The following is an 11,754-nucleotide window of genomic DNA, read 5'->3' on the forward strand; positions in this document are numbered from 1 at the left end:
AAGAACAAATTATAAAAAAGGTTGAGAACAAAGAATAGCGGAGAATACATAAAAACATATTATTTATTAAACCGTGCATTAGTGAGATACTTGCTGCTGAACAATCCACTTACATTTCATTTACATTGCTTCTCAATACCTCCCCAAGCCATTATTCCTGTAAAATTAGGTATGGTGACATAAATGAAAATAAATTCTTCAATAAATCTAGCGGTCTGTGGCTAACCTGAAAGGTTTCCATGGCCCACCAGTGAGCCATGGCCCACTGGTTGAGAACCGCTGATCTCAAACTATCCGTAATGTTCTACTACAAATTTAACATAAAATAAAGATATAAAGTGTTGCCAACAGACATATTAAAAACCAAAAACAGCTTCTCTTGTAACATTGTACTACGAGCGGTCGACGTCATTCACCCTGAGAAATGCGACTTGAATAAGTCACGGAAATGTTGGAGAAGAAATTTAATTACCAGATGAGCTGTTTTTGATAGATGAAAAGCAGAATGAAACGAAAATATCAGTAAGTCATTTTATCGCCATTGTTATAAAATTTTAAGTTTCTGTTTTGTGCAATAACAGTTTTTGGGCCAGACATTTCTTATCCTGTCCAAATATAAGATACTATGGTAGTATTGGTATATATAACGAAAATATATCTCACCGCTATATTTTTTCACTGCTATCGTGGAAGTCGGAGACTGATCAGACAATTCGTTTGTTAGTTAATTAACCAATAATTGCAAACTATGTTTTCGCTACTGTTGTAAAATCTTACCTTTGTATATTGCGAAATAATATTTTGAAATAGATATCCGTTTGCTTGGTCCAAAATATATATAGCCTACAATTATAGAGATGGTAATTAACGAAACAACTATCGAAACAAAAGGATGGCATACTGCCACGTGCAGTGCCCATTCGGATGTGTTTGAAGGCGTCTCGAGACACTTACAAGGAAGGGGCCGTACGCTATTCCTATCCATAACGCTCGCTCTATCCATCGCGTCTACAAGAGAACATTTCGGGGTGGGAGGTTGGCTCTCGACCGAGCGCGAAGCATCGGGAAAGCATATGTGGACGTGCGTTGTGACGTAACTCCGTCTTGCGCGTGTGTAGATTCACCTATCGAAGTAGATCCGCCAATCAGCGATCGAATACCGGACAGAACGAACCATCTCACACATCCACTGGAAACATCTGTATGGATGTCTTTATGCCGAGGCATTACCAGTATGTTTTTATTTGTGGCTTTTACGAAACTTAATGAGCCATAAATCCGCCAACAATACACTGAATTACAAACTTAAATGATAACATAAACAGACATTATTTAAATAATTGCTGGATTTTGATTTCGGTCGCTTATAGACATACACAATGTTAATCAATATATTTATCTCGCCCGTCGCTAACACCACACAAAAACTCGACAACTTAACTTTCGCTCCCTTCAAGCACCTCATAAAAATGGTGCAAGCGATTTTCTTTTTTTCGATGTTATCGTGGAAAAACTAGATAACTAAAGGACAATCCATATATGGAACTGCAATTTGTTTTTTAATATTTAGTTCTTTTCGCACTACTAAAGTAAACTCAAATATTCTACTTGGCTATGGTTTTAACAAAAAAACATTGTAAAACGAAAACACCGATGAGAAAATTAGGTTGTTAGTTAGATAGATAACCAATATTATTAAATTATTTTTATAGTTTTATTCGCACTTTAACTACAGTAATCTGTAATGCCCAAATTAATAAATTAATAATTTTGAGCCAGTTTTCCGTTACCTGCATGGTACATATATAAGATAGTTTATACTCTTTTAGAGATAGTAAATAAAGAAACAATTATCGAAATAAAACAAGGGCATACTGCCACGTGCAGTGCCCATTCGGATGTGTTTGAAGGCGTCTCGAGACACTTACAAGGAAGGGGCCGTACGCTATTCCTATCCATAACGCTCGCTCTATCCATCGCGTCTACAAGAGAACATTTCGGGGTGGGGGGTGGCTCTCGACCGAGCGCGAAGCATCGGGAAAGCATATGTGGACGTGCGTTGTGACGTAACTCCGTCTTGCGCGTGTGTAGATTCACCTATCGAAGTAGATCCGCCAATCAGCGATCGAATACCGGACAGAATGAACCATCTCACACACCCATTGGTAACATCTGTATAAAGGTCTTTATGCCATGGCATTACCAATATGTTTTTATTTGTCGCTTGTACGAAATTTAATGAGCCACAAATCCGCCAAAAATAAACTGAATGCAAACTTACACGACAACATGAACAGACATCTTTTAAACTATTAGCTGCATTTTGTTGTCAGTAAACTAAAAGACATATTAAATTTTATTTAAAACAAAAAACAAAAAAACAATCAATTAATTTATCTCATCCGTCGCTGACACCACATCAAAACTCGACAATTAAACGTTAGCTCCCTTCAAACAACACGTAAAAATCGTGCAAGCGATTATGTTTTTTCGCTGTTATCGCGGAAAATGTAGAGAGCTATAGGACAATCAATATTTAGAACAGCAATATGTTTTTCAATATAGTTTTATTCGCACTTTAACTACAGTAATCTGTAATGCCCAAATTAATAAATTAATAATTTTGAGCCAGTTATCCGTTACCTGCATGGCACATATATAAGATAGCCTATACTCTTTCAGAGATAGTAAATAAAGAAACAATTATCGAAATAAAACAATGGCATACTGCCACGTGCATTGCCCATTCGGATGTGTTTGAAGGCGTCTCGAGACACTTTTAAGGAAGGGGCCGTACGCTATTCCTATCCATAACGCTCGCTCTATCCATCGCGTCTACAAGAGAACATTTCGGGGTGGGGGGTTGGCTCTCGACCGAGCGCGAAGCATTGGGAAAGTATATGTGGACGTGCGTTGTGACGTAACTCCGTCTTGCGCGTGTGTAGATTCACCTATCGAAGTAGATCCGCCAATCAGCGATCGAATACCGGACAGAATGAACCATCTCACACATCCACTGGGAACACCTGTATGAATGTCTTTATCCCAAAGTAGTTGCAATATAATTTTATTTGTGGCTTGTACGAAATTCAATGAGCCATGAATCCCCATAATTCCCACCTATGCCAAATGACGTGGTAAGGTTGCTGAACACTTACAAATATTCAACTCATATATTACTCAAAACAGCTTCTCTGGTAATTGTAATTGTTAACCAACGTTTCTCTTTGTGATTTTTCAAAATATTCGTGTATTTGTTGTTCTACATGCGTTTTAAAGTTTTGTCCGATAATACCTTATCGGAACCAATACCCGACGCGTGATAATTTCGCAACTTGATTTCACCTTAGAAGGTGAATTTATCGAAAAAATAGCAGGTTAGCAATTGACGGTAGACAACTTTCTCTGGGCTTGAGGACTTTCAAAAACAAATACAGTAGTGATGATCAGGTCAACGACATCAAAACAAATGAAAGTGAACCCGATCGCACATTGTTAATGACCTTTAGACTTTGATTTATTTTATTGTTGTGACAACAGTTTAGGTAGTGAAAAAAGATAAAAAACAACAAGACAACTGCTATAGTAAGTTTATTAAAATAACATTATTTAATTTTTTTGTAGGTTTTGCAGTGGTACAGCTTCAGTACAGCCACTTGGTTTAACAACAATAAATGTAAGCCTAATGTTTTTGCGCAGAACAATGCCAAGTATTTGCTGCATCCCTTTTTGCCAGAATAGGCCACCAACACATACCATGTTTGCTGTGCCGAATAAAAAAATGTCATGGAACAAAGAATTGGCAGAAAATTTAAGTCAGCGTGATAATAAAAATATCAAACAACCTTACCAAAAGCACTTCACAAAAGAGGATATTATTAAAAGTTTGTATAAGCTATATATATATTTTCAATCAGACGGTTATTTTATATCATTTGCTATTGTTACCATAGTCTTTCTCAGTGGCATTCTGTTTATATGTCGTTGATCAGGTGTAATGCGAAGCTCTATAAATTTTAGGAATGTATTGCACAAAAAATGAACAAAAATAGAATGCAAAGTAGTTTTACGCCTAATATTTTATCACTTCTTCTTTAAATTCGTATATTCACTATGCCAGAAGCTAATAACGCATTATATGCAAATTGAGCTCATGGGCATTCTGCAGTGTCCTTGGAAGACCATTGATTTGCCTTACTTTCTTAAACGGGGACGTGTTGTTACCCTACCATTATCTTCACCGTTGTACTCACACAAACCACAAGAGATAGCTCGAAAGAAATGCGGATTGGACATAGTCAACTCAGGGTTGCCAGATAGTAAAAAAAAATGCATGTAAACAAATGCAATAAATGGTCATGCTGGTACATGTTTTTTTTTTAATTTTTCGCTTTTTGATATTTTTTTGTCAGTTTTTCCGTTTTTCTGTTAGTTTAATATAACACTTTAGTTTAATATAACAACCCAAAAAAGCCTAACAAAGCTAAAGTTCATTTCGATTTTTTTTTTGAAAAAATAAAATCCAAAGGGGTTCAAAAAAGCCCAAATTTTCAAATTTGGCTTTAAAAAATCCTAACTGGCAACCCTGAGTCAACTCAAGAAGCTGAAATAGAAATGTGTAATGATGAAAATTGTATAATTATGCAAACGTGTTTTTGGATCATACGGGGTACAAAAGGGGTACAACGGGTACATAAGGTATTATATGTAATAACCTTTGCAAAATAGTGATAATGTGTGCTTGGCAGAGTTGACAATTCGTAGAAAAACCTATAATGGCAATTGTAAATTGGATTGAGGTATTTACCTCTTTTAAAACTATCCCTATTGTTGAAACAGGAAATTAAGTAGTTTTGTTATGCCGTTATTTAAAAAAAATGTTCACTAATTAATGTTGTTTTCTCACATTTAATACTGACTTAATTGGGCTTTACAAGCACAAAAAACAATTAGGGTTGATGCAAATTTCCCCGGTACTTTGCTCCAAATTTCCCTGGTACTTGTTTCCAGAGTTTGACTAATAATGATTTTTTTAGGTAAGTAACTCAGAATTTTGTGATGTTGGCACATCCACCCTGAATTAGACAATAGCGCACGGTTTTTCGACCCCCGTTGTATGTCTTCAATGCAAAAATAGTAAACGCAAAAAAGGGAGATATTGCCAACTTTGAACCACTGGTCTAAACTGTTTTTCTGCCTCTTACATAAGGCATTAGTCAAGCAAATGTCCTACCTACCATTATGAATTAAAAAATGTAACAAGTTTAGCGGACCACTTTTGAAGCTTTGGTTGGCTGCATGTGGTATATATAGGTGTACTTTATATAGTGTTAACCAGTCGGTGTTAACTACAGAACAAGAAAAAACTAAACAAAATATAGTATCCGCGTATGCCAATTTTACAAACAGAGTGCCAATATTTTGATTTTTGATACGACGCTCGGCTTTTTACGTGTGCCTGTATGCTTTTATTCTTGCTATGCACAAGTAATACTAAAAAAATCGACTATAGTGTTATTTTCTTAATTTAATGGTTGTTTTAATGCAGTATTTGTAAAAGATTTGACTGTAATTTCCGAAAAGTTTGTTAAATTCTGTAGTTTTTCAAAGATTCTGTGACGTCACAAGCGACTTGAAACAATGGATTTTCGCCAGGGCAAAGTTTTTGTTTACATTTTTTGTCATATTCGTTCAATGTCTTTTGTCGGGAACGACAGAAATTTATGGCAGAAGCGAAAGCTATGATTTTTATTCGAATCGACTCGAAACTGTTAGCGCCCTTCAATGGGTTGTTCGGCATTACGTTCGAACCAGAGCAGCCTGCGAATGATTTCCAGGCTTTGCAGAAATGCTTCTATTCAATGGTCCCTGACTCATTGGAGAAACTAAAGACCAACCCGGCTTTTAACATCGCTATATTGTTGGTCAGTGTGGTAATGTTTATCGCACTTTTCGAGGGTGGATGTGTTCTCGTGGAAAGGTAAATATGTTTCCAATTAACAAACTTTATATTTATTGAAGTGTTTTTGTTTCGATAGCCATGTAATTTAACATAATCCACACTTGAGTTTTAACAGCTATCTTACAACGTTTTTTTTTTCAACGTTGTTTAGGTTTGTATCCTTTCTACGAAGAATTGTGCGTTCGAGGAACGCTGCACTTGAAAAAGGCTTGAAGGTAAAGCATAGGTTACACCAGTATTTCAGTTGATTGATCGGAATAGCTGCATTAATTTAAGTTTTCTTTAAAAAAAGTAAAAATGAAATTCTGAAGTTGTAGGATGCGGCTGAACTGCTGAATGCGATGTTTGCTAGATAGCCTACTGAAAATAAACCTTATCTATATACTAGGACAGTGGTCGGCAAACAGTGGGCCACGGCCCAAATGTGGACCGCAGGCCGCGAGCTATGTTTTATTGTTTTATCATGTAGTTGTGGGCCGCGTGAATGCTGTGCATATATTGTATTGTATTTGGCTACGCGTTGCTAAGAATTATTATATTGTCTCACCGTGGTTCAGGCCCGCGTGGTAAATAAGGCAATGTGAGTGCCTGTCAAATATATTTTTCAACTTTAACTGTAAATTTTCTTTGCGATTCGTGCGTATATTATCGTTTTATAGTAGGTTTTATACATTATGACATTGTTTTCGGCATCAAGGCGCCATGTAATATTTCACCCTTTCTTGGTGTCCACAACCATAACGCTGTGTTGCTTAGATTTCCTCCAAATACAATTTTTACCAACATTTATCTAGTTAATGTATTTTTTTTATTTAACATTGTAATATTGCTATTGTATCGTGAGTAACTTTTATCCAGCTTTCACTACATGGTTAACATAATGTATTCATGTTATGTGTTTCGTTCGAACTTTTACGTGATTGTGGCTGCCGCCATTCCGCTGTGGAAATGCTATGGTTTTAATCTTTTATGCATTAATGCTTCTAAGACCGTGGTTCTCAACCTTTTTTCTTTCGTGGCTCATTTAAGTTGCAAATAAATTCTGTGGCCCAATACACTTTTTTGACAGAAAAAATGTTAAATAGGTTTAGATTGAACAAAACACAGCAGAACATATTTCAAAACAGATTATTAATTCAACCCTGCATTGGTGAGACACTTGCGACTGGACAATAATTTTGCATTACTTTTTAATTCCTCCCCAAGCCATTATTCCTGTAAAATTAAATATAGTGACACAAAAGAAACTAAATCTAAGTTTTTCAAATCGGTCTGTTGCTCACCTCAAATGTTCTTATGGCCCACTGGTTGAGAACCGCTGGTCTAAGGTAAACACTTCGCCACCTGGATTTTAGCTTCATTTTTGCGAACGAGTTCGTTCAATACAACAGGTGTTTCTAAGAACAATTGTTTCATGGCATAACTTTGTGACGTCATTTTAATGCCTCCAATTCAAAACAAATATCCTGGATTCGCCGTTTTGTAGTTGTTTTACGTAGCGGGCCTTCAATAGCTTTAAAAAAGGGTATTTTGGGCCGCGACAAATAAATTTGCCGACCACTGTACTAGGATATACGACTGTTTTAACCTATGAGCCTCATTTCATATAATGTATTGCAATACAATACTGCACAAAACTACAAGCAAAATCGTAACGTCGGCTTGTAAAAAGTGGTGGAAAAAATGTAACGTCGCCCTTCTGTCTCAAATACCTCTACATATTGTAATAGTCTTGTTTTTAATGACAGAATTTTCTGCGAATTAACATGCTTAATTGGGAAAATGCTACATTTATAAACCAAGCAAACATTCATTTTAATTTTAAAGAACTATAACCCTTAGTAATGCCCTTTTTTACGTTTTTGCGTAAGCCGTTGCTATGACTAAGCTTTCAATGTATGAATACCATTTTTTGTTACCTGTAAGTGTCTATTTCTAAGTTTGTTAATTTGTGCATGCAATATTTTTTCACAAAGATTTCAAACAACCCAAACAACGATAAGTTGCTGACAATTTGCATTCCGGCAAGAAAGAAATTCGAAAATATAGGATTGCGAGGTAATGGGCTTGGTTGAACACCTTTTCAACCCATCTTTGTGTATTTATAGGTCTACCAAATGTCGCCGTGAAGTCCATTGCGAAACCTTCTCTCAAATTACCATTCGAACCGTTCCTGTTACCTGCTGATATGGTTGTGTTTCTTCAAACAGGGTTTCCGACCAATGGACCACGCGTACTTTTCATCATCACCTCTGACATGTTTGAAATATTCCTTGCTCACTTAGAAAGGAATGTCTTGACCAAGTCTGAAGCTCTTCTGACTAAATTAAAGCAGAGTAGGGTACAGGATTTCTTAACCCCATCGTATGTAGGTTCACCGATTCTCCCCCTATGCTCAGCACAGAGCAGCCCAACTATCCAGGACGTGTCTAAATCACCGCAGCAGGTCTTCATTTATTGCACGATTCAACCTGCCAAATCCTCTGTAAAACGCCCAATTACTCAAACCTGCTCAACCCAGACGATTAACTCAGTAAGAGCACAATCCCTATCCGTCGGAAGCCAAACCTTTCAGTTTGTCACAACGCCAATTCCAACACAGACCATCAAAAAATGCTTCATGCCCGCCCGTATCCAAACGGTTAATCCGATCCTCAAGTCAGTTCCAACCCAGACTTCCCAATCTGTTGGCAAACCCGCATCCACACAGACCTCTATTTCGACAACCGCCCCTGTTTTCACTCAAACTATTGGACATGACTCGAAAAGTTCACTTGCTGTGTCGACTTCAACTCAGACCTTCCAACGTCCCATGCTCTCAGCGTCAATGTCTAGTCATACTTCCAAAACTGTTGGTATCACTCTTTCCACCCAGACTGTACCAGTCGTTAGTTCGCCTTTAAGCACACAAACAACTCAAACTCAACCGGATAATGTACTACCATCGGACAATGGAACCCTACAAAAACGACAAAGCACAACCACATTCACCCAAACTATTTTCGGAACTGTTCGAATGTTGCCGGCGCTAAAACCCAGGTCGAAGTTCAACAAAGGAACACAAACTACTACTCTTCCTGCAAGGGCTGGTACTTCGAAGAAAGTAAATAGAACTGACAAATCTTCCGTAGTGGCAAAAAGACTGCGCCCAGTACTTAGTAAGTCCCATGTTGTCGTCACAAGCTATCCAGGATCAGATGAACTGGGAGGATTCCTTGATCCTGAACATGAATATTGGCTTCAGAAATGGTCCAAAAGGAAGCACCCTTTTGTAAAAATTCCAAAATTCAGCAATAACGATATCATAAAGGCGATTAACAAATTGCCCAATGAAGAAAGCGTTGGAACAACTCCCACCGAAGAAGATTGGGAGAGGTATTACCAAGAGGAGTTGGCGGAACAGGCAAAAGAAGACGCACAGCGAATGGCACAGAAGGCATATTGCAAAAGACAAGACATAAATTCCTTCCGTAATCTCAGAGATACAACGAGCAAAGATACACTTCTTGTAGTTGAAGACATTATGAAAGCCATTAATCAACTACCAAAGAAAAAACACGTTCGCCAGGCCCCCACAGAAGAAGACTGGGAGCGTTACTACCAAGAGGAGTTGGCAGAGCAGGAGAAAGAAGACGCACAGCGGCTGGCGATGAAGGCAAGATCCAAAAAATCAACAAAATATAGGTCTTCCTTTCCGTCAAATCTTGGGGAGACACCTAAGACAAAAAAACCTACTGCTGCTGGATGTCACTCCAAATTGCGCACACCAAGCACAATCAAGACAGCGATAAAAGTAAGCACTTCTCAGTTGACAGCTGCACCCACCTCTCGAAAAGCACCCGAAGGTTCTCCTTCTAAACTTTGTCCACCTACAAAACTTAAGGCACCACACAAAGTTGATTCTTCCTCGAAACTCCGTGCGCCGATCAATCACAAGGCTCAAATTGTGGTAAAGAACCAGTCAAAGCTGCGACAGCCAAGCAAGTTAGAACGACCGGTGTTCAAGCGTTGTGGATCCAATCATCAGATTACAGGGAAAGACTTGAGTGATGCGCTTAAAATGATGCCCAAGATTAAGTCGTCTCCGATTTCCGAGTCTCCAACTTTTCATGATGCACAAAAAATCGATGAGAAAAAAGAGAAAGATTGGATGGCAAACATGCAGAGAGCCTTGACAAGGGAGAAGTTGTTCAGGATTCAAGATGACCCAGAGCATCGCTGCACCTCATCCTCGGTCGTCGGCAAGATGAGAAAGCCAACTAGGATGAGAAGAAGAATTTTGGAAAAGGTGGATTTCCTGGATGAAATAAAGGAACTGGCGGAACCTTTCAACCTCGTCCCATGCGTTTCCGGTGGTGCACGGCGGTTAGGAAAAATAAAGGTAAATCATTTTCATTGATTAGTTCTTATTCAATATTTTGTATTGTGTTAAACTCTTACTTGATTTACAGCCAGACGATGCCAGCTTTTTCGATCTGGAAACACAACTGCTGGATTTCGTTGACGGATTTACCAACGACCTGCCACTGATTACAAACGAAGATATCCGCCATTTGTGCGATCGAACCCCGCGCCTATACAATATGACTGACGCAGAAGAACAGGAGGTGGAAGCTTGGCTGCACACTTACAATATCCCTAGTCAAATGCAAGTCGATCCACTCATGTTTTGAGTGATATATTTCTCTAAAGACAATGTGATTGCACGGATCACAACCATTCGTCCGGCGCCGAAAAGACGCTTAAATGTTTATTATTTTGTATTTCATGACTTTTTTAATAAATTTTATATATATATTTATGTCGGTATAGGTTATTTATTAGAGAATTAGGTAGACGACGAAAAACAAGCATTTGTCATTCGATTTTATTTAAAGTTCAGACCGCAGACTGTTGTGTTACTCTTATTGTGATATTTTAGTTACAAAATATAGCATTTGGATGTACGTTTGGTGCGTAAACCTCAAACTAAGTGCAACATAATTTTTTGGTTGATACTTAATACATCACGGGAAAAGTGCCAGAAAATCCCCCGAAAAACGACGAGAAAACACACAAGGTGTTTTACACGTCATCCACATTTGGTAAGGCCTTAAAAATTACGCTCAAAATTGCTCTTATATTAACGAGTATACTGAATATAAGAAAAAAGACTAAATACGTCCAACGCGATAAATTGAGTTGATGAAAGCATTAGAGCGTTATTAACAAAATAAATGGTATATATATCGTTAATTTTGTGATTTAGCGTTGTTCTCGGTCAAACTCGTGCAAAAATAGGGAGCTGAAATCCAAAAAATGCGTAAATTTAGTTTAAATTGGCAAAAAAGGAAGGTCGAACGTGCAATTATTTATATAGCGCCTTTGGTTAAATAGATTTGCATAAAACAAGCAAAACGTACTGATATAAGTGATAGAAATAAGTTAGAAAGCATTAACTTGGTAACTTAATAATACAATGAGGAACGTCGCTATGAAACAACTATTTATACTTACATAGAATAATTGAGGTTACAGTCGTACTGGTCATGCTCCAGTCGAATTTGCTTACATGTATGGCACGAGTTGTAGACAACCTTGAGTTAGTAATTATAACGCTAAAGTGTAGGTCTACTTAATACTTAAACCGTGTTTATTCCGAAAACAGGTTTGTCTTTTTACATAATTTAAAGCCTTTAATGACGAAAATTATACTGAAGGGAATGGATCAGTGGTTCTCATAAACAAGTGTCTAGTTTATGCAAATTAAATAACAGAATCAAACGAAACTTTTACACGTTGGTTTTAAAGGC

This window comes from Ascidiella aspersa, chromosome 7, assembly GCF_963924565.1.
Source record: "Ascidiella aspersa chromosome 7, kaAscAspe10.2, whole genome shotgun sequence".
NCBI classification, from domain to species: Eukaryota; Metazoa; Chordata; class Ascidiacea; order Phlebobranchia; family Ascidiidae; genus Ascidiella; species Ascidiella aspersa.